Genomic DNA, 22,816 nt, shown 5'->3' with positions numbered 1-22,816 from the left:
GTTTGGTGGATTGGCCATGCTAAATTGTCCCTAGTGTCATAGGATGTGCAGGTTAGGTTAAGGGGTTATTGGGATAGTGTGGGGAAGTGGGCTTGATGCAGACTCGATGGGCTGAATGGCCTCCTTCTGCACTGTAGGGATTCTATGATAGAGGTTTGCAATCTGTCACTTGACATTTCAATAAATTTGGATAGGGTTTCTTTCCCCATGGCAACCAGATCACATAGGTTTGTCTCCAGGCCGAAGTTTATGATGACCATCATTCCCCGATCCAGAACATTCTGTTTACTCTGAAATGAAACAAAATATTTCGAAACATAACCATCTTGTGCAGCATAATATTTGTATCAATGAAAGATATTTTATTTTTTTAGTGATGTTGATTGAGTAACAAATATTAGTCGGGCACCCTGTTCTTCTTCAAAATGGAGCCCAATATCTTTTACTTCTACCTGAGCGGTCAGTCTCTGCTTTGGCCAATATTTCCTCAGTGTTATATCAGACTCTCAAATACCCTCTGAAATGGAGGGCAGATGGCCTGCGACCTCGCATCCCCTGGGTGAATAAAAATACAAGGTAAAATAGCACTCGTCATAGAATCATAAAATCACAGAGGGCGGCCATTTCGCCCAACGAATCTGCACCAACCCTCTGATCGAGGACCTTACTCGGGCCCACTCCACCTCCTTATCTCCGTAACACCACCGAAGCACTAAGGAGCAATCCCACATGGCCAATCCACTGAACTAATTGCTTAGTGTCACAAGTAGGCTTCAATGAAGTTACTGTGAAAAGCCCCTCATCGCCACATTGTAACGCAGGAAGCAGAGCAGTCAATTCATGCACAGCAAGCTCCCAATGTGCGAATGACCAAATTGACTACCTTATAGTGGTGTTTTTTTGAAGGATAAATATTGACCAGGAAAGCAAAAGCAACTCCCCTATTCTTTTTCAGGATAGTGCCGTGGGGTCCTTTATAATTTATTATTTATGTACAGGGGGGGAGGGGTTTGGGGGGTTGCTTTTTTTTAGATTGTGTTTTGTACTTAACCCTGTTGGGTTCTTTTTTCTTTCTCATTTTGTTATTGATATTTTATGAAAACCTTTAATAAATTTTTTTTTTTTTAAACGTCTACCTTGGAGGGCAGACGGAACCTAGGTTTAACATGGCATCAGACAGACCGTGAAATGGGTTATTATGGATCCTGGACTGCTGGAACCTATTTGTCGTGGGGGAGGGTAAGTGGTCAAGAATGATTGATGTGTCCTGTCAGAGAGGGAAACAAATGAAAAAGGATCCACGGCATTTTCCCTGTGACCTTCACAACCCCGAGATGTTATAAAGCAATTCAGAGTGTTGAAATTTGAAGTGTCGTCACGTTGGGATAATTTTTCCAGTCCTGCCCACTACGGAATCATCGCAGACAGGATGGAAAATTTACAAACCATGTAAAGATCCATTAAGCTTGGTGGGGGGGCGGGGTGGGGGGACAGATGTCCCAATTATGCATTTTTCCAAAAGTCAATAGCCCACCCCAGTTGGACGATCCAATCCTTGGAGCTGTCAATTTGATAGTGACCAGTGAAATTTATTTTCAGCAACATGATGACTGTGATCAGCTCATCATTTGAACCCATCCTGCCACCTGTTGTTCACCAGAACTTCCGCACCTTCAGGGGCTAGGCCCGCCCCGGCGTGGTTTGCGCCCCGCCGGCCGGAGGGAAAAGGGCTTGGCGCCACGCCAACCGGCGCCGAAAGGCCTCCGCCGGCCGGCGCGAGTTGCCGCACGCGCGGGAGCACCAGCGTGTGCTGGCGTCATCCCCACGCATGCACAGAGGGCTTCGTTCCGCACCAGCAATGGTGGACTGGTACAGCTGCCGGTGCGGATCAACAGAGTGCCCCCACAGCACAGGCCCGCCCGCGGATCGGTGGGCCAGGCACTAACATTAACTAAGAACACAGGTTCCTCTGATGATAAGAAGCTTACAAGACACAGGAAGTTATTTTTTGATGAAACTAGAGACAATTAAATCACTTCAAATTGAAAATAGAAGATCATCGTTGAGACTGCCACTGTTATTTGTGATACAGTAATGGTGCAATTGCAGAGTAGAAGTGAATCTCTGATGAAAACTGTTGGTTTATTTTGTGTGAATTTCAATAGAAGTTTAGATGAGAATGTCAGAAGCCACTGCAGCAAAAAATTAAGTGGATTCTACCAGGATGGCAGAGACACAAATCGTTCTGAAGATGAAGTGAAACAATTCATTCATTTCATCGATAATGATGAGTTATGTGCTTCAGGATCACCAGTTGATTTGTACAAACTTGTACATGATGATTTGCAGGCAACCTTTCTAAATGTGGAAACCATTCTGAAAATATTTTTTAGCAATGCCTGTCACAAATGCTTCCAGTGAACATTCTTTTCTGGACTGAAAAGAGCTAAAAATTAGTTGCGAAGTACGATGAGTCACACGTGATCAGAGGTGAGCTGGCAAGGTGGATACAGAACTGGATAGGTCATAGAAGGCAGAGAGTAGCAATGGAAGGGTGCTTTTCTGATTGGAGGGCTGTGACTAGTGGTGTTCCCCAGGGATCAGTGCTGGGACCTTTGCTGTTCGGAGTGTATATAAATGATTTGGAGGAAAATGTAACTGGTCTGATTAGTAAGTTTGTGGACGACACAAAGGTTGATGGAATTGCGGATAGCGATGAGGACTGTCAGAGGATACAGCAGGATTTAGATTGTCTGGAGACTTGGGCGGAGAGATGGCAGATGGAGTTTAATCCGGACAAATGTGAGGTAATGCATTTTGGAAGACAGGTAGGGAATATGCAGAGAATGGTAGAACCCTCAAGAGTATTGACAGTCAGAGAGATCTAGGAGTACAGGTCCACAGGTCATTGAAAGGGGCAACACAGGTGGAGAAGGTAGTCAAGAAGGCATACGGCATGCTTGCCTTCATTGGCTGGGGCATTGAGTATAAGAATTGGCAAGTCAGGTTGCAGCTGTATGGAACCTTAGTTAGGTCACGCTTGGAGTATAGTGTTCAATTCTGGTTGCCACACTACCAGAAGGATGTGGAGGCTTGAGAGAGGGTGCAGAAGAGATTTACCAGGATGTTGCCTTGTATGGAGGGCATTAGCTATGAGGAGTGGTTGAATAAACTTGGTTTGTTCTCACTGGAATGAAGAAGGTTGAGGGGCGACCTGATAGAGGTCTACAAAATTATGAGGGGCATAGACAGAGTGGATAGTCAGAGACTTTTTCCCAGGGTAGAGGGGTCAATTACTAGGGGGGCATAGATTTAAGGTGCGAGGGACAAGGTTTAAAGGGGATGTACAATGTAAGTTTTTTACACAGAGGGTAGTGGGTGCCTGGAACTCGCTGCCGGAGGAGGTGGTGGAGGCAGGGACGATAGTGACGTTTAAGGGGCATCTTGACGAATACATGAATAGGATGGGAATAGAGAGATACGGACCTCCGGAAGTGTAGAAGATTTTAGTTTAGACGGGCAGCATGGTCGGCGCAGGCTCGGAGGGCCAAAGGGCCTGTTCCTGTGCTGTACTTTTCTTTGTTCTTTGAGTCAGCAACATTTGACATGTTCAGCAATATTGACAATTGAAAATGCGTCTTCACAAGATTTTACTTACGATGATATAATTGATGATTTTGTGAAAAAAGTCCAGAAATTCATGTCAATGGAACGTCCAGTGAGTCTAAGTCTAATATCAGTGAGTCTTCTGCAGGATTCCATTTCTTGTCCTAGACGGGTGGCAAGGTCGCACCGTGGTTAGGTTGATCGATTGATTTATTGTCATATGTACCAAAGTACAGTGAAAAGTATTTTTCTGCGGCCAAGAGAACATACACATTACGTACACAGTAGACAAAAAGAATAATCAACAAAGTACACCGACAATAGTGATTGGTTACAGTGCGGAACAAGGGGCCAAACAAAGCAAATACATGAGCAAGTGCAGCATAGTCTGTTGTGAATAGTGTTCTAACAGGGAACAGATCAGTCCGAGGGAGAGTCGCTGAGAAGTCTAGTAGCTGTGGGGAAGAAGTTGTTCCTATGTCTGGATGTGCGGGTCATCAGACTTCTGTATCTTCTGCCTGATGGAAGAGTCTGGAAGACGGCAAAGCCTGTGTGTGAGGGCAGCACGGTGGCTCAGTGGTTAGCATTGATGCCTCACGGCGCCGAGGTCCCAGGTTCGAACCCGGCTCTGGGTCACTGTCCGTGTGGAGTTTGCACATTCGCCCCGTGTTTGCGTGGGTTTCGCCCCCACAACCCAAAGATGTGCAGGGTAGGTGGATTGGCCACACTAAATTGCCCCTTAGTTGGAAAAAATGAAACGGGTAAACTAAATTTATATTAAAAAAAGCCTGGGTGTGAGGGGTCTCTGACAATGCTGTCTGCCTTCCTGAGGCAGCAGGAGGTATAGACAGAATCAATGGGAGGATGACATGCTTGTGTGATTCATTGGGCTGAGTTCACCACACTCTGCAGTTTCTTGCGATCTTGGGCGGAGCAGTTGCCATACCAAGTTGTGATGCAGCCGGATAAGATGTACGTAATGTGTATGTTCTCTTGGCCGCAGAAAAATACTTTTCACTGTACTTTGGTACATATGACAATAAATCAATCGATCAATCGAGCCACGGTGCGACCTTGCCACCCGTCTAGGACAAGAAATGGAATCCTGCAGAAGACTCACTGATATTAGGCTTAGACTCACTGGGCGCTCCATTGACATGAATTTCTGGCAATAACTTATTTGATTTTATGACAGGAAGTAAGGAGGTTAACTTTTGAAACTGAATAAAGTCGGTGAAATATACTGAATGGCAGCTATGCATCTTGTTGACTGGACATAGAACATAGAGTGCAGAAGGAGGCCATTCGGCCCATCCAGTCTGCACCAAGCCACTTAAGCCCTCACTTCCACCCTATCCCCATAACCCAATAACCCCTCCTAATCTTTTTGGACACTAAGGGTAATTTAGCGTGGCCAATCCACCTAACCTACACGTCTTTGGACTGTGGGAGGAAACCGGAGCACCCGGAGGAAACCCACGCACACACGGGGAGAAAGTGCAGACTCCGCACAGACAGTGACCCAGCGGGGAATCAAACCTGGGACCCTGGCGCTGTGAAGCCACAGTGCTGTCCACTTGTGCTACCGTGCTGCCCTAAAGTATGAAGTATTTGCTCCTTGAACTGGACTGGCTCATTCTGTCCTCCACTGGCCTGTATTGCCGTGATGTGACCGGCTGATTTTTTCCATTTCATTGCTCATCAGCAAGTCCCATGTTTACTTCCCTCAAGACTCACACATCGCCAACATTGACCAGCGACGTTCTGACAAGAGGTAAGCTGGGATTTCAATTGAGAAATTATTCACACAGGCGTGTTTTTATAAGTTAAAAAGCACTGAGGCAGTAAAGCAGTGATCAATTTCTGTATTTCCGTGGCTTGTGCCTTTGCGAGGGTGGGCGGAGTTGGGAGGGGTGTGACATCATTGGGGGCGGGACGTGACATCATTGGTGGGTGGGGGACACACTGTTATTTGGTGGGGGGCACAAAGTGTAAGCCCGCCACAGCGCCCACAACATGTGAAAGAATGAACTGTCTCTCGTGAACCATCTTTCCTCACAGCTTCCTCACCCACACTGCACCACCCAATCCACTTCCCACCCCACCCCTCTGAACCTGTCACCGGGAATCTCTGCACAATGAAAATAAATAGATCTCAAATTGTCAATGCCATTAAAGAGTAACATTTTCAAATGTGGGTTTGCCGTAGAAACACACAAACTCTGTCGACGGAAACAAAATATGGCGGGGATGCCAGACGTCTGAACGAAAAGCAGAAAAGTGTAGGAAACGCACAGCCTGACCCACTGGCCATCGACCTGAAACATTAATTAAATTTTTAACAATCTTTAGTGTCGCAAGTAGGCTCACATTAACACTGCAATGAAGTGACTGAAAAGCCCCTAGTCGCCACATTCCAGCGCCTGTTCGGGTACACTGAGGGAGAATTCAGAATGTCCAATTCACCTAACAAGCGCGTCTTTTGGGGCTTGTGGGAGGAAACCGGAGCACCCGGAGGAAACCCACGCAGACACGGGGAGAACGTGCAGACTCCGCACAGACAGTGACCCAGCTGGGAATCGAACCTGGGACCCTGGTGCTGTGAAGCAACGGTGCTAGCCACTGTGCTAACATGCCGCCCCTTTAACCTGCCGCCCTGCTGAGGCATGTGGGACACTCGCCTTTATCAGTCGTGGCGTAGAATGTAAGAGCGAGGAGGTTATGTTGGAGCTGTACGGAAGATTGGTGAGGCCACAGCTGGAGTACTGTGTGCAGTTCTGGTCACCTCACTATAGGAAGGAGCTGATTGCACTGGAGTGGGTGCAGAGGAGATTCACCAGGATGTTCCCCGGGATGGAGCATCTGAGCTGTAAGGAGAGACTGGATAGGCTGAGATTGTTTTTTCTTTGGAACAGCGAAAGCTGAGGGGGGAATACGATTGAGCTGTGTAAAGATTATGAGGGGTTTGGACAGGGTAAATGGGAAGCAGCTGTTCCCCTTGGTTGAGGGGTCAATCAAAAGGGTGAGGGGGAGGAGATTCCGAGGGGATTTGAGAAAAAACGTTTTCACTCGGAGGATGGTGAGAATCTGTGAATGCACGGCCTGGGAAGGCAATGGAGGCTGCAGACCTCACAACCTTTAAAAAATAATTGGAATGGTGCTCGAAAGACCATCACACTCAAGGATGTGGGACAAATGCTGGTAAGTGGGATCAGCGCAAGATTCGGGGTAGTTCCTGTCGGTGCAGACTCGATGGGCCGAAGGGGCTTGTTTGCATTGGACGACTCTATGACTCTCTGAGAATATGCAGCGTTTTCTCTTCCCATTACTGGGGCAAAATACTCCGGTATCGGCGCGATGTCCGCCGACTGGCGCCCAAAATGGCGCAAATCAGTCGGGCATCGCGCCGCCCCAAAGGTGCGGAATGCTCCGCATCTTTGGGGGCCGAGCCCCAACCTTAAGGGGCTAGGCCTGCGCCGGACGAATTTCCGCCCCGCCAGCTGGCGGAAAAGGCCTTTGGTGCCCCGCCAGCTGGCGCGGAATTGACATCTCCGGGCGGCGCATGCGTGGGAGCGTCAGCGGCCGCTGACGGCATTCTTGCGCATGCGCAGTGGAGGGAGTCTCTTCCGCCTCCGCCATGGTGGAGACCATGGCGAAGGCGGAAGGGAAAGAGTGCCCCCACGGCACAGGCCTGCCCGCGGATCGGTGGGCCCCAATCGCGGGCCAGGCCACCGTGGGGGCACACCCCGGGGCCAAATCCCTGGACCCCGGAGCCCGCCCGCGCCGCCTTGTCCCGCCGGTAAGGTAGGTGGTTTAACCTACACCGGCGGGACAGGCATTTTAGCGGCGGGACTTCGGCCCATCCGGGCCGGAGAATCGCGGGGTGGGGGGCCGCCAACCGGCGCGGCGCGATTCCCGCCCCCGCCGAATATCCGTTGCCGGAGAATTCGGCAACCGGCGGGGGCGGGATTCACGCCAGCCCCCGCCGATTCTCCGAGCCGGCGGGGGGGTCGGAGAATCTCGCTCCTGATTCTGTTCAGTCGCTGAGCAAAATCTGGAATGGTTTTGTCAAAAAACCACCTCTTGGTTTATGAGAGAGTAATAGCTGACTTCATTACGGTATGTGTCTTCAGAATGAAAGGACGAGTAACGAGTCCTGGTGCCTTCTGATCATTAGCATTCACAGAGAACAATCTGTGCGCATCACTTTTAATGTCATTAGCATCAATGCACTGACATTCAAATTGATGTTTGTGAAGACTAATGAGGAAATGCAGATGTTGGCGAATCCCAGGAGAAGATGCCATTCGAGAAAGGCAACAGAGGAACCATAGTTGCTCCGATTCTGGCAATGCTAGCACATTTCAATTATATTTCTGTTATAGCTCATTTATTTTTTTTATGATTAGAAGGACCGATGTGAAAACAGAACTTCCAACAGTTAGCGATTGTGCAGAAATTAATGATAAGCTGCTATGATATGTTCACACACCTGTTTATTAGGTACACGAGTTATTTGCCAGTGTCTGACATTTCTTAAAGGGGGCATGGCCCCTATTTCTGCAGCCACATCGTTGAAACACTCGCTGACGTGGCGGTTACTTCAGATGGGGATGGCGACTACGGTGTTATCTTGCGCAGGCATGGATGTTATGCTGAACTGCCAGACAAGAATCCAATAGAAGAGCTGCATCTAAAACCGTGGGCGAGATATTTCAGCCCTTCCCATGGCCGGGGTCTTAGGGACCCGGCAATGGCGACCCTGGCTGGCGGGATGGTCAAGCCACACAAAAGAGCGTAGACATCGGTGGGAACAGCAGATCCTGCAGAGCTCGGCGAAAACACCCCACAGGGGGCCGGGAAATGCTGTCCTGTGGTTCCGATTGGCACTCAGAGCGGAGTTTCCTGATCAGAACTGTGTGGGTTCATGTCCCGCTCTGGAGAATCTTTCAGGCTGACGTCTCAAACTTGAGGCAATACTACACTCCCAAGGGATGCTATCTTTTAGACATATTAAACACGAGCCCCTGTCTGCGATCTTGGGCGGATAGAAAGATCCCCTGGCAACAGGTCTCGGAAGAGCAGAACTTGTCCTCCACATGTTGGCCAATATTGAACATCCAATAAACATCGCAAAAACAGATTCACTTTCGTTGATCACAATGCTGTCTGTGGGATCCTGGTGTGTGAAAATTACTTGCGACATTATCAACATTGCGATAACGCCTTTGATTCCAAAAGACCTGATTGATTGTAAACCATCTTTAGGTTGTGAAAGGCAAAATGTAAAATACAAATGCAAGTCTAAATTTCTTGCTGAACAAGATTATTTATCACTTATACTCCTGAGATAGAGGATTGTAACTGGCTGGCGGTGCAGTGGACTAGTAACGCAATAGCCCAGGATAATGCTCTGGAGGTGTGGCTTCAAATCCCACCATGGTGGTTGTATCCCACTGGTGGATTTGAAAGTTAATCTTAGTAATGGTGACCATGAAACCGCTGTTGATTGTCATTTGCCATCAACATGTGATTCCAAACCCAAAGAAATGTGGCTGCCAACTGCCCTCGCAAACTGCTACAAAGTGAGAAAGAAATGAAACCAGGTGGACAACATAAGAACATAAGAACTAGGAGCAGGAGTAGGCCATCTGGCCTCTCGAGCCTGCTCCACCATTCAATGAGATCATGACTGATCTTTTGTGGACTCAGCTCCACTTTCCGGCCCGAACACCATAACCCTTAATCCCTTTATTCTTCAAAAAACTATCTTTCTTTATCTTAAAAACATTTAATGAAGGAGCCTCTACTGCTTCACTGGGCAAGGAATTCCATAGATTCACAACCCTTTGGGTGGAGAAGTTTATCCTAAACTCAGTCCTAAATCTACTTCCCCTTATTTTGAGGCAATGCCCCCTAGTTCTGCTTTCACCCGCCAGTGGAAACAACCTGCCCGCATCTATCCTGTCTATTCCCTTCATAATTTTATATGTTTCTAAAAGATCCCCCCTCATCCTTCTAAATTCCAACGAGTACAGTCCCAGTCTACTCAACCTCTCCTCGTAATCCAACCCCTTCAGCTCTGGGATTAACCTAGTGAATCTCCTCTGCACACCCTCCAGTGCAAGTCTGTCTTTTCTCAAATAAGGAGACCAAAACTGAACACAATAGTCCAGGTGTGGCCTCACTAACACCTTATACAATTGCAGCATAACATCCCTAATCTTAAACTCCATCCCTCTAGCAATGAAGGACAAAATTCCATTTGCCTTCTTAATCACCTGTTGCACCTGTAAACCAACATTTTGCGACTCATGCACTAGCACACCCAGGTCTCTCTGCACAGCAGCATGTTTTAATATTTTATCATTTGAATAATAATCCCTTTTGCTGTTATTCCTACCAAAATGGACAACCTCACATTTGTCAACATTGTATTCCATCTGCCAGACCCTAGCCCATTCACTTAACCTATCCAAATCCCTCTGCAGACTTCCAGTATCCTCTGCACTTTTTGCTTTACCACTTATCTTAGTGTCGTCTGCAAACCTGGACACATTGCCCTTGGTCCCCAACTCCAAATCATCTATGTAAATTGTGAACAGTTGTGGGCCCAACACGAATCCCTGAGGGACACCACTAGCTACTGATTGCCAACCGGAGAAACACCCATTAATCCCCACACTTTGCTTTCTATTAATGAACCAATCCTCTATCCATGCTACTACTTTCTCCTTAATGCCATGCATCTTTATCTTATGCAGCAACCTTTTGTGTGGCACCTTGTCAAAGGCTTTCTGGAAATCCAGATATACCACATCCATTGGCTCCCTGTTATCTACCGCACTGGTAATGTCCTCAAATAATTCCACTAAATTAGTTAGGCACGACCTGTCCTTTATGAACCCATGCTACGTCTGCCCATTGGGACAATTTGCATCCAGATGCCTCGCTATTTCTTCCTTGATGATAGATTCCAGCATCTTCCCTTCTACCGAAGTTAAGCTCACTGGCCTATAATTACCCGCTTTCTGCCTGCCTCTTTTTTTAAACAGTGGTGTCACGTTTGCTAATTTCCAATTCGCCGGGACCACCCCAGAGTCCAGTGAATTTCGGTAAATTATCACTAGTGCATTTGCAATTTCTCTAGCCATCTCTTTTAGCGCTCTGGGATGCATTCCATCAGGGCCAGGAGACTTGTCTACCTTTAGCCCCATTAGCTTGCCCATCACTACCTCCTTGGAGATAACAATCCTCTCAAGGTCCTCACCTGTCATAGCCTCATTTCCATCAGTCACTGGCATGTTATTTGTGTCTCCCACTGTGAAGACCGACCCAAAAAACCTGTTCAGTTCCTCAGCCATTTCCTCATCTCCCATTAATAAATCTCCCTTCTCATCCTCTAAAGGACCAATATTTACCTTAGCCACTCTTTTTTGTTTTATATATTTGTAGAAACTTTTACTATCTGTTTTGATATTCTGAGCAAGTTTACTCTCATAATCTATCTTACTCTTCTTTATAGCTTTTTTCGTAGCTTTCTGTTGCCCCCTAAAGATTTCCCAGTCCTCTAGTCTCCCACTAATCTTTGCTACTTTGTATGTTTTTTCCTTCAATTTGATACTCTCCCTTATTTCCTTAGATATCCACGGTTGATTTTCCCTCTTTCTACCGTCCTTCCTTTTTGTTGGTATAAACCTTTGCTGAGCACTGTGAAAAATCACTTGGAAGGTTCTCCACTGTTCCTCAACTGTTTCACCATAAAGTCTTTGCTTCCAGTCTACCTTAGCTAGTTCTTCTCTCATCCCATTGTAATCTCCTTTGTTTAAGCACAAAACACGAGTGTTTGATTTCACCTTCTCACCTTCCATCTGTATTTTAAATTCCACCATATTGTGATCGCTCCTTCCGAGAGGATCCCTAACTATGAGATCATTAATCAATCCTGTCTCATTACACAGGACCAGATCTAGGACCGCTTGTTCCCTCGTAGGTTCCATTACATACTGTTCTAGGAAACTATCGCGGATACATTCTATAAACTCCTCCTCAAGGCTGCCTTGACTGACCTGGTTAAACCAATCGACATGTAGATTAAAATCCCCCATGATAACTGCTGTACCATTTCTACATGCATCAGTTATTTCTTTGTTTATTGCCTGCCCCACCATAATGTTACTATTTGGTGGCCTATAGACTACTCCTTTCAGTGACTTTTTTGCCTTATTATTCCTGATTTCCACCCAAATTGATTCAACGTTATCCTCCATAGCACCGATATCATCCCTGACTGTTGCCCGGATGTCATCCTTAAATAACAGAGCTACACCACCTCCCTTACCATCCACTCTGTCCTTCCGAATAGTTTGATACCCTTGGATATTTAACTCCCAGTCGTGACCATCCTTTAACCATGTTTCAGTAATTGCCACTAAATCATAGTCATTCACGATGATTTGCGCCATCAACTCATTTACCTTATTCCGAATACTACGAGCATTCAGGTAAAGTACACTTATGTTGACTTTTTTACCTCTGTTCTGAATTGTAGCACCTCGATCAGTAACCTCTCCGAAGTTATATTTCCTCTTCACCTTTCTCCTAATTTTCCTTGTCGTTGAACCCATATCTTCATGTAACAACCTGCCGCATCGCTTACCATTCATGTTTTCACTTCCCGTTTTATTCCTTTTAGTATTCCTGGCCCGATTAACTGAGCTCCCCTCAGTCACTGTACCTTGTACTGTCGCCCTTTTTGATTTTTGTCTATAGCTTCTCTGCCTTACACTTTCCCCCTTACTGCCTTTTGTTTCTGTTCCTGTTTTACTACCTTCCAACTTCCTGCATCGGTTCCCATCCCCCTGCCACATTAGTTTAAACTCTCCCCAACAGCTCGAGCAAACACTCCCCTCGGACATTGGTTCCAGTCCTGCCCAGGTGCAGACCGTCCGGTTTGTACTGGTCCCACCTCCCCCAGAACCGGTTCCAATGTCCCAGTAATTTGAATCCCTCCTTCTTGCACCATCTCTCGAGCCACACATTCATCCTATCTATCCTGACACTCCTCCTCTGACTAGCTCGTGGCACTGGTAGCAATCCTGAGATTACTACCTTTGAGGTCCTACTTTTTAGTTTAACTCCTAACCCCCTGAATTCAGCTTGTAGGACCTCGTCCCGTTTTTTTACCTATATCGTTGGTGCCTATGTGCACCACAACAGCTGGCTGTTCACCCTACCCCCCCAGAATGTCCTGCAGCCGCTCCGAGACATCCTTGACCCTTGCACCAGGGAGGCACCAGGAACATGTCATTGATTTAAGTACCGCAAGCCACATTTGGTAAACTCAGCCCTGTTGACTTGACCACGTCCTCCTACGTAACTTCTTAGGATTTGTGCCAAAATTGAGAGAGCTAGCCAACAGCCTGACACAGTCATGATCGCCGAATAATACATTACAGACAATGTCCCAGACACCACCATCACCATCCCTGGGTATGTCCCGTCAGTGGTATTCGGTCAGGAGGAAGTTGTCCTAGCAGACCTCAGTATCAAATCTAGACCCCATGAAGTCTCATGGCATCAGGTCAAGCATGGGCAAGGAAATATCCAGCTGGCGGCCATCTACCTCTTCCCATCCACCCCCCCTCCCCCTCACATGATGAATGAGTACTCCTCCATGTTGAACTGCAATTGGAAGAAGCACTGAGGACATTGTATGGGGCTGTTTAGCACAGCGCTAAATCGCTGGCTTGGAAAGCAGACTAAGGCAGGCCAGCAGCACGGTTCAATTCCCATAACAGCCTCCCCGAACAGGCGCAGGAATGTGGCGACTAGGGACTTTTCACATTTGAAGCCAACTTGTGACAATAAGCGATTTTCATTTCATTTTCATTTGTTAAGAAGTGCAAACTTATCCGTTTCCCTGGATGCATTATGGCCAAGGACTAGAGGTCCCGGCATACCCTGGGGAGACCCTGTGCATGCATGGAGTGAGACAGGCCATGCATGCTAAACTCAATGTCCCATGTTCTTCGGGGTCCGTTACCAATCCCTAACAAGATCATAACAGTTGCAAGGGTACAAAATGTACTCTGGGTGGGGGACTTCAATGACCACCACCAAGAATGGCTTGGCAGCTCCAGTACTGACTTGGGTTTGCCAAGTCCAGAAGGAGATCGCTGCTTGACCGGTTCCGCAGCAGGTGGTGAGGGAGCTAACAAGAGGGAAAAACCTACTTGACCTCATCCTCACCAATCTACTAGTCACACATGCATCTGCCCATGACAGTATCAGTATGTGTGACCACTGTACAATCCTTGTCGAGATAAAGCCCCGACCACCCTCCATCATGTTGTGTGGCACTATCATTGTGCTAAATTGCTAAATTTCGATTAGATCTAGCAACTCAAAACTGGACACCAATGACGGACCGTCAGCAGCAGCAGAATTGTAAACAACCAGCATCAGTAACCTCATAGCCCAGCAAATCCTCCACTCAACCATATCCGCCAAACCAGGAGATCAACCATGGTTCAATGCAGAGTTCAGGAAGACATGCCAGGAGTACCACCAGGCATGCCTAAAGATGAGGTGCCAAACTGGCGAAGTGACAACACACGATTGCTTGTACGGCAAACAGTGGAAGTAGTGCATGATTAACAGAACTAAATGGTCTTACAGCCAATGGATCAGCTCTAAGTTCCAGTCCTGTGACATCCAGATAGGAACGGTGGTGGGGAATGAAACAACTCACCGGAGGAAGGGTCTCCACAAACATTCACGTCCTCATTGACGGGGAAGCCCAACACATCTGTGCAAAGGATAAGCTGAAGCCTTCGCAATAATCTTCAGCCAGAAGTGCTGAGTGGATAAGTCTTCATGCTCCGACTTCATCATCGCTAACCTGTCCCAAGTCCTGCTGGTGTCCGAATGCCTCAGCTTCTCTCCCCTCCCTGCTTGAAACATTTGTTTTGGAAGTTTTACTGTACGATGTAAGTACAGGTTCTTGTAGACTCCTCAGGATAGCAATAAGTGCTCATTTTATCATTCTGTGTCCGGGCAAAAGTACATCTAACCCTCAAAGTACAGACTTGACTTGCCAGAAGTTGAAGGGGTAAATAGAACAAGGACTTTTTGTGGCAGAAGTATTGAACATCCAGATTCCGAATAAAATATTTGAATGCCTTCTGTCAATCTTCAGATATCCGGAACCCAGGTGCTATATCCGTCAGTGAATATTGACACGCGGGAGTTTATTTTTTCGAGAAGAGAAATGACTGAGCGGTAACCGAATGGAGGTCTTTGAGATTATGAAAGGGTTTCCTGGAGTAAGGGCAGAAAAGGGCTTTCCGCTTGTGGGGGGAGACAAGAACTAGGGACCATCAGCTGGATTCTCCCTCGGTGGGATCCTCCGGTTCGCCAGCAGCGCACGCACGCCCGCGGATTCCCCGACGGTATGGGGGTGCCCACTGTGGAAAACCCCATTGGCTGCCTGCCGGGACGAAGGATTCCCGCTGCCGGCGTGGGGCGTGCCGCACCAGAAAACGGGTGCGGGAGGACGGAGAATCCCGCCCCATATTTCTCCAATTTGTACCGCAGACCAAACTATCACGGAGCCTATCAGACAAAGCAGTCCCATACTCACAAAACACGGCTATCTTCCATAGCCGCAAATGAACTCGGTGACGGACTCACCAGGGGACCTCTCTGCTATATTAACACAAGACATTTGAATGATCACTGACGGGGTTGGGTTGAAATTTTTAACCACAGGTGCCACAAGTTGGTTGAATGTGCGAGTATCAGATGTCGCTGGGCACATAAGACTCCTGATCACACCGAACGCAGACCATCAATAGTATGACCGTCTCGCGCTCAGTCTCTGCGATGTTGTTGGCCGGGAAGAAGTAACGCATCCTTTCTGTTTTACTGGTTCCAGTCTTCAACACCGGCATCAAATGCACCCAATCACCCAGACAGAGACATGGCAAAATAATTGGTTCCAGCAAATCGGGGAAGTGGCTCAGCCAAGTAGGTCACAGCATTGACGGCAAACCAGTTTACTCCTCATCGCCAGTTTAATAAGGACACGGGGAGTCCACACCAAGTAAAAATAAAGAACTTTATTTGAAGTTACGTTGTATACAACTCCCGATCGATCCTTACCCGATCTCTTCACAATCAGTGCCTTACTGGCCAACCTTTTATACACCACTGAGTGGAGTCCCCTTAATGGGGGAGCTCGTACTCTGCGAGAACCACGGGGAAGATGATCATTCCCACCCCGTAAGTCCCGTGTGGGATATAACCCAGAAATAGTCTCTATACACGCAATAAGGCAATCGGAGTTTGCACATTCTCTCTGTGTTTATATGAGTTTCCCCCGGGTGCTACAGTTTCTTCCCACAGTCCAAAGATGTGCAGGTTAGGTGGATTGGCCATGCTAAATTACCCCTTAGTGTCTAAAGATGTGCAGGATAAGTGGGGTCACGGGGATAGGACAGGGGAGTGGGCCGAGATAGGGTGCTCCTTCAGAAGGTCAGTGCAGACTTGAAGGGCCGAATGGCCTGCCGCACTGTCGAGATTCTATGATTCCATGATTCTATGAAACGGAGAGGAGTTTGATGCAAATCTTACTCCCACGGTGAGTTATTCATAGCATTTACAGTGCAGAAGGAGGCCATTCGGCCCATCTGCACCAGCTCTTGGAAAGAGCACCCTACCCAAGGTCCATACCTCCACCCTATCCCCATAACCCAGTAACCCCACCCAACACTGAGGGCAATTTTGGATACTAAGGGCAATTTATCATGGCCAATCCACCTAACCTGCACATCTTTGGACTGTGGGAGGAAACCGGAGCACCCGGAGGAAACCCACGCACACACGGGGAGGATGTGCAGACTCCGCACAGACAGTGACCCAAGCCGGAATCGAACCTGGGACCCTGGAGCTGCGAAGCAATTGTGCTATCCATAGTGTTACCGTGCTGCCCTCTGAGGTGAACATCATCGCTGCATTGAAGGAGATGCTAGTTAAGTAAATGAGGGAGAAAGGAAGAGAAGGATATGCTCTCGGATGAGAAGAACGTGGATAGGAGAAGGCTGCCGGTGTTCACCTGAATGCTGGCATGAGCCCGATGGGCCGAACAGCCTGTTCCAGTGCTGCACATCATACGGATTGTAAAAATGAAAAGTAACACTTGACTGAAATGAAAATCGCTTATTGTCACAAGCAGGCTTCAAATGAAGTTACTGTGAAAAGCCCCTTGCACAAAGTTATTTGGAAAGCGCCACGGAGATCGAAAGCGAATGCCTCATTCAGGGAAGCAACAATTCCCTGAACATTTTATCAGACACTTCCAGACTCATGGACCAAAACAGGAGGTCAGACACAGTGCTGTGCGGAGAAAGCCAATTAAATACTGTTGAAGCACATTGAGTATCCTTGCAGAAGACAATAAGATTCAATGAGGCACAATGCAATGTCCATCTGGCATCGAAGATAACCATTGGATTGAGCACAAATGGCCCACTTGTTAATGAAGTTGAAAAGATGCTGATCGTTAATCTTCGGGGAATATCTCCATTTACGTTACAAGAAGCAACTTCATTGTTGAGCATTAGAGAGGGAAACAAATAACCCATCTGAATGCACTGGAGAACAAAACCCCTCAAAAGGACTGCACGTTTGAAGTTAGCTTTTGTGCCTTCAATAATCTGCATTTTGTTGTGAGAAAGATGTGCTGGAGGAGAAGTGGAACCAATTTCACAGTTTGTCTTGAGTGACGCACTGTGGAAACATCAAGTTACGTGATCATTTTGACAAAGAGGGATTTGATAAAGGGTGGCCATGCTTTACTTTACACCTCTTGTCTTGTCTCTTCGGCTGGCATTAAATTAGTGCACTTGGGAATTCTGATATAACTTGACTCTCAAACGGCATTTGATAGATTCCGACCCGAGCGATTTGTTAAAAAGGTTACGCCGGTGAAGGGAAATTAGATGGAAAATTGATTGGATAAAATTGACATTGGAGCCGGTAAAGAAATGAAGAATTCTCACAGCAGCAAGGGCTGGGTTCAATGGCTCTTCAGAGATCTGCCCTCGGCTTTACACTCTTACTGCCTTGATCAACATCGTGGACAAGTGGATGACAAACGAGATTTCAAATGCATCACATGCCCGCGGGCGGAATTTTTGGTCCCACTCCAAGATTATTCAGGGCTGAAATGAGGAGAAATGTCTTCGCGAAGAGGTTTGCGCACCCCTGGGATTCTCCGCTCCAAAGATTTGGGGACGCTTCGACATTGAGTGGATTTAAAACAGGGAGGAGTAGACTTTTGGTCTCTTGGGGAATCAAAGGGATATGGGGAGCGAACAGCGAAGTGCAGTTGAAACCCAAGGTTCTCCATGATCGTATTGAATGGAGGAGCCGACTCAACAAAGAACAAAGAACAAAGAAATGTATAGCACAGGAACAGGCCCTTCAGCCCTCCAAGCCCGTGCCGACCATGCTGCCCGACTAAACTACAATCTTCTACACTTCCTGGGTCCGTATCCCTCTATTCCCATCCTATTCATGTATTTGTCAAGATGTCCCTTAAATGTCACTATCGTCCCTGCTTCCACCACCTCCTCCGGTCGCGAGTTCCAGGCATCCACTACCCTCTGCGTAAAAAACTTGCCTCGTACATCTACTCTAAACCTTGCCCCTCTCACCTTAAACCTATGCCCCCTAGTAATTGACCCCTCTACCCCGGGGAAAGGCCTCTGACTATCCACTCTGTCTATGCCCCTCATAATTTTGTACACCTCTATCAGGTCGCCCCTCAACCTCCTTTGTTCCAGTGAGAACAAACCGAGTTTATTCAACCGCTCCTCATAGCTAATGCCCTCCATACCAGGCAACATTCTGGTAAATCTCTTCTGCACCCTCTCTAAAGCCTCCACATCCTTCTGGTAGTGTGGCGACCAGAATTGAACACTATACTCCAAGTGTGGCCTAACTAAGGTTCTATACAGCTGCAACATGACTTGCCAATTCTTATACTCAATGCCCCGGCCAATGAAGGCAAGCATGCCGTATGCCTTCTTGACTACCTTCTCCACCTGTGTTGCCCCTTTCAGTGACCTGTGGACCTGTACTCCTAGATCTCTTTGACTTTCAATACTCTTGAGGGTTCTACCATTCACTGTATATTCCCTACCTGCATTAGACCTTCCAAAATGCATTACCTCACATTTGTCCGGATTAAACTCCATCTGCCATCTCTCCGCCCAAGTCTCCAAACAATCTAAATCCTGCTGTATCCTCTGACAGTCACGTGATGTAATGCGAGGTTTAGTCCGCTCTTATATCTTACTTACTTCTGAGATTCGATGGTGGGATTTGCAGCGCTTTGGCAGCTGAAAAAATTAGCAGAGAACTTTCAATGCAGAAACAAAGATAATGCTGGCTGGTCTAAAATTAAATTACATTATTCATTGAGAGATGTAGCCAGAAAAGAAAAAAGTATTTGCAACAAAAGGAATTGGGAATTGCGAATGGAGTAATTACTGAAAACACGTCCAACAGAGCGCAATGAAGAAAAAACAAGCATTTGTATAACAACCTTCACAACCTCAAGTTCTTTATATCCGCTTGCAAGCTTCTGCAGCGTTGCAATGCCGTAAACACCGCAGGCAATTTGTGAACGGCAAGCTCCCACAAACAGCAACGGGATGTGAGCATCACTGGCTAGGCCAGTATGCAGTGCCCATCATATATTGCTCTTGGGAAGGCTGGTGCAGAGTTCCAGGATTTTGACCCAGCGACAGTAAAATAACGGCAGTATGGTTCCAAGTCAGTATCGTGACTTGGCGGTGAACTTGGTGGTGTTCTCCATCATCTGCTGCCCTCGTCCTTCTGGGTGGTGGAGTTTGCAGATTTAGGGAGGTGCAGTTGAAGGAACCTTGGTAGATTGCTGAATTGAATCTTGCGGATGTCACACACGGTAGGTATAGTGTGTCAGTGGTGGCACGGTGGTTAGCACTGCTGTCTCATGGCGCTAGGGACCCGGGTTTGATTCCGGCCTTGGGTGACTGTCTGTGTGGAGTTTGCACGTTCTCCCCGTGTGTGCGTGGGCTTCCTCCGGGTGCTCCGGTTTCCTCCCACAGTCCAACGATGGGCAGGTTAGGTGGATTAACCATGCTAAATTGCCCTTGGTGTCCAAAGGTGTGCAGGTTGGGTGGGGGCAGTGGGCTCAGGGAGGGTGCTCTTTCATAGGGTCGATGCAGACCCGATGGGCCAAATGGCCTCGGGATACTGTGGAGTGAATTTTAAGCTGGAGGTGGAGTGCTAATTAAGCGGGCAGGTTCCTCCTGTGTGGTGCTGATCTTCACGAGTGGTGGTGGATCTGCACTCATCCAGCTAACGCCCAAAGTGGCTTCCATGTTTTCTTATATTACAACAGTGGCAACTCTTTCGAAAGCAATTAATCGGCTGTAGGGAACAGTATATGTATCCCTCTGTCAGCACAATGATTATCAGGGCGTTTCGTTAGACATTGTTCTGCACAATTCGACCACGCTTCCGAAGTGAAGGGTGTTCGGCCATCTTGAGAGAAGGGCGTTATCGCATACATTTCTGTCCTTTTGTCAGCGTTTGCACTCTTTGTAACCCTGATCACAATTGGAAGCACTGTAGGATTCGCGTCTCGCCAACATTCGCCGAATCGCTCAACGCCCGTTGAGGAGACTGGTGCGTGTTTGTACAGGGATGCTGAATGCCTGGCAGCCACAGGGTATGCACTCCACGTTCGGTAAGTTGAAACGATGGGGGTTTCTTGGCAGGTTGGTTCAGAGACATTTAGGCATGTTTTTTTTTTCTACATGTGTTGGACGGAGAACAGGAAATAACTCGGAGTGAGTACAAATGAAGGTATTAAATATTCCAGCTACTGTTTGAAGTAAACACTGTAATTGTTTCAGTGTGCATTGAGAGGGGAATGCAAATAGCAATCTGGACTACAGGGACTGTCTGGCAACACGCACGGCCAAGAAGTCATTGCTGGCATGGTGCAGAAGTAACAAGAATAGAATCTTTGCATCAATATTCCTGGAAGGGGAAATTGTGTTGCAGGATTGCCTACCCTTTGAATTTACCTTACTGAGACCTCAGCTCCGTGATTTCACTATTTCATTTCATTGCTGAAATGAAGGACAAGTTGCCAAAGTTTTCCATCTTGCACTCATCAGGATAAATGCAAGAATGCCAAATTTCAAACAATCACAACGTTTGATGCTGCAGGAGGACGGATTTTCTTTATTTATTCAAGGATATGAGCCTGAATGGTTAGGTATTGCCTTTCTTTAATTGCCCTTGCGAAGGTGGTGGTGAGCTCTCTTCTTGAATCGCTCAAGTCAAGTAAGTACATCCACAGGGCTTGTAACGATGGGGGTTGGGGGGGTGAGGGGTCCACCTCCCTCTGGGGCTGTGTCACATCACACTGCGACTGCACCACCACCCTCTGGGTCTGTGCTACATCAGCCACCGACTGCACCATCTCCCTCTGGGACTGGATCACCTCCCTCTGTGTCTGTGCCCTGCCAGCCAGCGCCCGGGCAATGTGCCGCCGCCCTCAGCTGTGACTGGGCCTCGTTCTGGAGTACCACTGCAATGTCCAGGTGGCCCTGTTACATGGCTGACTGTGAAAGGACAGCCCAGTCCAGGGCCTTGGCCACCACCCTCACAGAGGACCCCAGCCTTTGGACATCCTGACCCATGGCCGAAACCTCCACTGCGGACGCGCACAGTGCGGTGTTGGCCTGGGTGGCACGCATGGCCGGCACCACCCACTGATCCTGCAGGCGGTTTGGATCCTCCAACTGCACTGCAGGTGCTGCACAGTTGCCGACACCACCTCGTGCAGTCCCTGGCTCTGACTGCATCTCCACGATAGATGGGACTGCCCTTTCCAGAAGCCCAAAACCCATTGAGCCGGCAGTTAGTCCCTCGGACTGGCCGTCCTCCTCCCATCCAACCCCTGGGGGGCGCCTACCTCCACCTGCTGTATCGCAGCACCTATGTAGGGCACACCAGATAGTGCCCCAGGAGCCTCTTCACTAAAGGTGCCCAACCGAGGTGAGTGTCTCTGGAGATGATGGAGGGTGTTGGATACAGCTGTGATGGAAAGTCAGTGTCATCTCCCCTCTGGGGTGTCTCCGGCTGCAGGTCAGGGGCTCGATGTCCGTTTCCTCCTACCCACCTCGCTGCTGTCCTCCTGGGGTTGTGACTGTGGTCGGAGGCGGGGGCACAAGAAGGGCCCGCCTCATTGCCAGGTGACCCTGTGTGGTAGTATGTATTGGGGGTCATGTGGGACTGGAAGCCCTAATGTCATTGGCTGACAGATCCCGGGTCCTGGTTGGCCGTTGACCTCATACTCCGCCCTGAAGGCGAAGTATAAGAAGCCGGTGCCTTCCCCCGCAGGCCAGTTTACTATTGGGCTGCTGGGGAACAGACACGCTTAATAAAGCCTCATCGACTTCACTCTTTTCGTCTCATGGAGTCTTTGTGCGCTACAATTTATTAAGCGTGCCTAAAAAGGACTATGGAGCTCAGGATCATTCCAGAATGCCTGAGGATCAGCCCCCACGCAGTGAATGCAGCAGCAGCCTTCAAACACTGGCAGACTTGCTTCGAGGCCTACCTCAGACCGACCACTGGCCGGGTCTCAGACGAACAAAAACTGCAGGTCCTGCACTCGAGGGTGAGCACGGAGATTTTCACCCTCATTGAAGACACTGACGATTTCCAGACGGCGTTCGCAGCACTGAAAAGTCTCTATGTCCGCCCAGTTAACCAAATCTACGCTCGCTACCAGCTCGCGACGAGACGGCAAGCTCCCGAAGAATCGATGGACGAGTTCTACGCCGCGCTACCCGCGCCTACGGCCCCGACCGCGCGGCAGGCCATTGGGCCCCGTACGTACCCGTCGCGGCAAACTCCCCCCCCCCCGGACACCCCACAGGCTTGCGCGGCCCAAACGCCGAGTCGCACCGGGGGCGCCCGCTGTTATTTCTGCGGCCAGGCGAACCACCCCCGACAACGCTGTCCGGCCCGCGCAGCCATCTGCAAAAGCTGCGGGAAAAAGGGCCACTATGCGGTGGTGTGCCGATCCCGCGAGGTCGCCGCCGTCCCGGGGCCACAGGGAGCCCTACAGGCAGTCTAT

This window comes from Scyliorhinus torazame, chromosome 11 (assembly GCF_047496885.1).
Source record: "Scyliorhinus torazame isolate Kashiwa2021f chromosome 11, sScyTor2.1, whole genome shotgun sequence".
NCBI classification, from domain to species: Eukaryota; Metazoa; Chordata; class Chondrichthyes; order Carcharhiniformes; family Scyliorhinidae; genus Scyliorhinus; species Scyliorhinus torazame.
The sequence above is the reverse complement of the archived record's forward strand: the minus strand, read 5'-3'. Positions refer to the sequence as shown.